Source organism: Hyperolius riggenbachi, chromosome 6, assembly GCF_040937935.1.
Source record: "Hyperolius riggenbachi isolate aHypRig1 chromosome 6, aHypRig1.pri, whole genome shotgun sequence".
NCBI lineage: Eukaryota > Metazoa > Chordata > Amphibia > Anura > Hyperoliidae > Hyperolius > Hyperolius riggenbachi.
This window is the reverse complement of record NC_090651.1, coordinates 227,667,187-227,673,250: the sequence shown is the minus strand read 5'-3', so window position 1 is coordinate 227,673,250 and position 6,064 is coordinate 227,667,187. Positions and strand designations below refer to the sequence as shown.

The 6,064-nt window shown below is 47.3% G+C and overlaps 1 pseudogene; it reads right to left on the bottom strand.

Annotated features, from left to right (window-relative positions):
* Positions 1–245: 245 nt before the first annotated feature.
* Positions 246–364, bottom strand: LOC137523145 (5S ribosomal RNA; annotated as a pseudogene).
* Between the last annotated feature and the right edge of the window lie 5,700 nt (positions 365–6,064).

Below are 6,064 nucleotides of genomic sequence, written 5' to 3'. Positions count from 1 at the left end.
TAACAACAGAGGCGCCAAGTAGAGTAAAATTAGTTAAAATTGTTAAAAAGGGGGAAGTGGGTGGACTCACCTCCCTTCTGAAAAAATGGCCAGACAACGGGCAGGTTACTTCAAGTTTAAAGTAACATTTATTATGAGCTCCAAAAATGCAACGCTTTTCACGGGTAACAGTCCCGCTTCTTCAGGCAAACAATTTTTGGAGGGAGCAAAGTCGGGTCAAGAGCCAGATATAGCGCCTCTGTGCTAGCCTGCAGCACCTGGGGTTCACAGCCGGTCTCCCATGCAGCTACTAACCAGGCCTGAAGCTGCTTAGCTTCCGCGATCTGACAAGAGCGGGCGCTTTCGGCTTAGTGTGGCCGCAGCACAGAGGCGCTATATCTGGCTCTTGACCCGACTTTAACAATTTTAACTAATTTTACTCTACTTGGCGCCTCTGTTGTTATACCACATAAATATTCAAAGATACGCTTTTTATCCAATCATGTCCTGCCATTGTCCCCATCACATTCACATATCGCTGCATATAGGTGGAGGGGTGGCCAAATGGCTCTCACATCCTCTGAACCTTAAAACACTCGGCATCTGCCGAAAACCGGAGGGCGTAACTTCAAACAGTGTTCCAGCAAGCCTGTGTGCAGACTCCGCTTTCTACATTTTATGTTCTGAGCAGCCTTGGAGTCTAGTACCAGCATCCAACCACATCCCGGAGTACGGTTTTCTTGTTTATGGACTGCTGAGACACCGACTGCACATGCGGATAGGTGGAGGATGCGTTCGCAATACGCTCTCCCTAAATGTAAATAATAGTCAGCTGACTCCGGTCAGCTGAAAGCACAGCTGACACCTAGGTAGGCTGAACGCTGTGTGATTGGATGTGCTGAGTGTGACCGGCCACTGATTGGGTGAAAATTGTATTTAAACCTGCAGAGTGCTCCCAGTCATCGCCGTGATAAGCATAGCTTTGGCTAGTTGCTGGGTGCACAATCACTTATTGATATTACTGGATCTTGACCTTTGGCTTGTATTGACATTTCCTGTCTGTTGTGAATAACCCTTGCCTTGTTTCTTGGATAACCCTTGTCTGCTGCCTGGACCAACCTCAGCCTTGTTTCTTTGATAACCCTTGCTTGCTGCCTGGACTGACCTTTGCTAAGTTACTGGACACTCTAAGTAAGCCTGAACTAATCCTTGCATATTGAATAACCTTGCATGTGATCCTTGCTTGAACTCTCTCCTTGCCTGGAGCAATCACAGCCTGTTGAATAACGTTGCATGTGGATTTGCATGAACTCTCTCCTTTCCTGGATCATTCACTGCCTGTTGAATAACGTTGCATGTGGACTTGCATGAACTCTCGCAAATCTGCCTGGATCCCTCTCTGCCTGATCCTCATACATCTGACATTACTGGCAATCGATGCAGAGGGCTGATCCTGCCCTGTGTGATACTTATGAACTATCTAAACTGTGTTACTACCCTTAGTGGGGTCCTAGCAGGTTGTTGTTCTCTCTGCTTCAGTCTGTATGCCTAGTGTGTTAAGACCTGGGGATAACCGAAGTCAGGAGACATATCTTGCTCCTGTTCAAGCGGGGACTTGTCTATAGGTGAAGACGTGGGCCGAGCTCAGAGCTGCGGCACTAAGTTGGGGCATAGAGACTGATTGGGAACATAACCTGTCAGGCCTTACATTACCTAATACTGGAGCACACCTACTACCTATACTGGTTGAGCTGCTTAATACTGGGTGCATATCTGGTGATCTATACTCAGTGGAAAGGAACATAACTGCTACAATTGGGGGGAAATCTGGCTTCCTATACTGGGGGAGCATCTGCTACCTATACTGGGGAGGGGGGGTGCTACATATTACTAGGCACAAGGAAAACTTCTACTGGTCAGGTCTCACCTGGTTCTATAGTGGCTGGCACAGCGTACACAGCCTTAGCGCACTTGCGTCCCGCTATGCCGAGCCGGGGACCGGGCTCTCCATAGTCGCGGGGGCGGATGTGACGTCACATCCCAGGGTCCTCCTGTACCAGTAACTAAGGAAACCAGGACGCTCGCACAGGATTACAGCAAGCGGTGCCTGCACAATGCAATCAGGCAGCTACGGATACTCCGTGGCTGGATTATGATTAAGAAGGTGCAAAGGCACTATAAAAGTACTATAAAAGTGCAACATTTTAATAAATTTTAACATTGTTAACATTGCCAACCATACGTATTCAGCAGTTAAAAGTAGGAAGGCATGTTTTACCAAGCACAGGCACCTTCCAAATAGTTAATGAAGTGAACCTTTGCACATATGCAAATGTAAAATGAAAGCCTAGATGCATTTTGCAATTTTTTTACAATCATTTTAGAGATAAAAGCAGTTGCATTAGACTGAAATTCCTATTTACCATCATCTATGAGGAATTTTACAATAACCTGTGTTAGAGGGTGCCTAACTGCACAAATTAAGTTTGTTCAATAATGCTAGCTAAGATCATTAAAATGTACTGAACTAACCCTGAAAACATTGTTTTTTTTCTAATAAACAAAAGTAAAGTTTTTCTTTCAAACCCAACTTCAGGCCCAGATTTTAAAGTATAATCTGATAGTATAGTTGAGGGCCCTTTTCCACTAGCAATTGCTAGCATTCGTGCTAAACGCTAGTGATTGCGAAGTCCAAAATTTCCCGGCAATTTCCCGACGATTGCGATAGCAATTTTACTATGCTATGCATTGCATAGCAAAATCGCGGCAAAAATCGTTCCGCGCCACGATTGCGATTTAGTAAACAACGAATCACTGTAGTGGAAATTACCAACCGCGCTTCCTATGTTATTTAGCAAACCATAGCGATTTTAAAATCACTAGCGATTTGCGATTCAGCAATCGCAAACGCTCTAGTGGAAAAGGGCCCTAAGAGATAGCTAAATGTTATCCTTCCTTATCAATCTAGGGTTCTGAGGGCTAAAACCTGTGGTGAGAATTTAGTCACATGATCTAAAACAAAGTAGCTGAGGGGGTTAACATCAGGCTATATTGGGGGAGGCTTCGATACTACCTGGTTTCACATGATAATATCATAACACAGAGGAGCACTGAGCAAATCATGTCCTGCCACTCTGAAAGTCTGCGCTATGGAAAGTGGCTGGTAAATGTATTCCTGACAAAATTCTTATAAAATTATTTATTTGGCATCAGCTGATCAAGGAACGTATACAGCGAGTTATACAGCGAGTGGCTACACAGGGCTAAGAAAACATTTGGCCTCGAGTTTGGGCTTTAAATGTAATCTTAATAATTGGTTCCTGATCACAACCACAATGCTGGCAGCTACAGCTTTTAAGACACTAGTACAGGCCATTACCAATCCTATTAAGTGAGAAAATTATGCATCAATTCCACTAAAATAAATTGTGAGGTTCAATTATATATTACTCGGCACATCTTAAAACTACATTTGGATGGCACTATGGCTTTAATAATGTGATACAATAATGTAGAGTTGATATCTAATTTAGTTTCGGCCCGTTGACATTTAATTAATATGCTCTAGTTGGAATGATAGAGCTTTGATATCTACTTGATTGTTATTTGAGTGCTTCGGGAGAGCGGGCAGTGAGTGACGCACAATCATTATTCCTATTTTATTTCTACAAAGCAATTTAGCAAATAATATTTTATTGTTATCCTTGGCTTATTGGAAGGGTTTATGCTTTTTCATTAACAGGGAAGATACTGTATAAATTGCTATGGCAAAGCTGCATCCAGTTAGCCTAACAATATAGTGCCAGCTAACTTGCAATCCTGTTTCAAGGCCAGCGCCAGGCACAAATGGTTCAATAGGTTTGTACAAACATTTAGCAGCAGAGCGTGTTGTGTGTTATCTGACAGAGTTTGACCTCATTCATTGCTGTCAAGTTGAGTAGCATTTATCATACCTACATATAACACACACACACACACACACACACACACACACACACGTTTCTTGCCCCGTTCAGCCGGTTCTGCTGAACGGGGCGCCGATGAGAGTGACAGATTGGGGGGCACCAGGCGGAAGGATGTGACGTCACATCACTGCTAGGAGCCGGTGACGTGCAGACGCAGTGCAGCGAGAGGCAGGAGGAGCTGTGCACCACCAGCTTCCTAGATCCTTCTGGGCGCTCCTGTGTTTTGACGTCACGTGACAGGAGCGGCCGCGCGATGACATCGATCCTGTCACGGACGTTTCCTCCTACTGTGCAGCAGCAGTGTGCGGCGGAGCCCAGCCCCAGAAGGTGGAGTCTTTTTGGCCAGTCGGACTCGGGCTCCTCGTTGCCACTGCTGCTAGTGTGTGCCTTGGCCCTTGCCCTTGCTGCCGCTGCCTGCAAGCACCTCCGTGGTCCCCCGCCCGGACCCCTGCCATCGATCCTGGCCCGGTACCTTCTTCCAGTTCCACCTGCCATGATGGACATCATGGTACGTAGGCAGTAAGGCAGGCATTCTATGTACTGCACTGCCTCTCTCTTTCTGACGTAGCTGCTGTGGGAGGGGGCGCTCTTTTTGCCCTGGGCTGGTGGTCAGAGCCCACCATGGTGATGGTCTGACGGTGTGACTCCCTGGCTGGGGGTAGGGGGGTGCTCTTTTTGCCCTGGGCTGGTGGTCAGAGTCTGACCACCAACCAGCCCAGGGCAAAAAGAGTACCCTCCCCCCAACCCCAGCCAGGGAGTCACAGTCAGACCATGGTGGGCTCTGACAACCAGCTTAGGGAAAAAAGAGCACCCTCCTACCACCCACAGCCAGGGAGTCAAAGTCAGACCATGGTGGTCTGACGGTCAGACCACCATGGTCTGACTGGGACTCCCTGGCTAGGGGGGGAGGGGGTTGCTCTTTTTTCCCTGGGCAGGTGGTCAGACCACCATACTGTGACTCCCTGGCTAGGGGGGGAGTGGGTCGCTCTTTTTTCCCTGGGCAGGTGGTCAGACCACCATACTGTGACTCCCTGGCTAGGGGGTGGAGGGGTCGCTCTTTTTTCCCTGGGCAGGTGGTCAGATGCAGAGTACAAAAAAAATAAAATAAAACTGGTGAGTTGGTTTCAAGAAGCATTTTGACATGATTTCACTTAGCAGCTTTGAAGGAGGGGGGGCGTATTTTTTGACTCTCGAACTGGGTGAAATTTAGCCTAGAAACTGCCCTGCACACAAACACACACACAAACACACACACACACACACACCTTGAAAAAATACCAAATACTGGGCGGCCTACAGATAAGCTCATCCTCAATGTCTCACCACAGCCTCCCATGCAGAGTATGCTTTGGTAACATTGCCATAGCTATACCATATTTTTTGGAATATAAGACGCTCCAGACTATAAGATGCACCTAGGTTTAGAGGGCAAAAACCTTGGGAAAAAATATAGTAAACCTGGTGTATCCATGGTCCAGGAGCATCTTGTAGATCAGTGGTTCCCAACCTTTTCCGGCCCGGGGAACACTTTCTGACCAAATTTTTCTCCGGGGAACGGCGGGAAGGGGGGGGGGGGGTGTTGGTGGTGGGGGGGGGGGAAGCGGGTGTTTGCGCGACCTAGTGGACAGTGCCGTGAGCAGCAGGCTATGGGGGGGGGCTGGGGTGCCGCTGCATAGCTAGCATAGTTGCCCCAGTATAGGGAGTTTAGTTGCCCCAGTATGGCTAGTATAGTTACCCCAGTATAGTGCCCCAGTATAGCTAATATAGTGCCCCAGTATAGCTAGTATAGTCCCAGAATGGATAGGTAGTGCCCCAGTATAGTGCCCAGTATGAGTAGGTAGTGCCCCAGTACAGCCAGTAAAGTGCCCACTATAGCTAGTATAGTGCCCAGTATAGGTAGGTAGTGCCCAGTATAGCTAGTATAGTGCCCAGATAGCTAGTATAGTGCCCAGTATAGTGCCCAGTATAGCTAGCATGGTGCCCAGTATAGCTAATATAGTGTCCAGTATAGCTAGCATAGTGCCCAGTATAGGTAGGTAGTGCCCAGTATAGCTAGTATAGTGCCCAGTATAGGTAGGTAGTGCCCCAGTATAGTGCCCAGTATAGTTAGTATAGTGCCC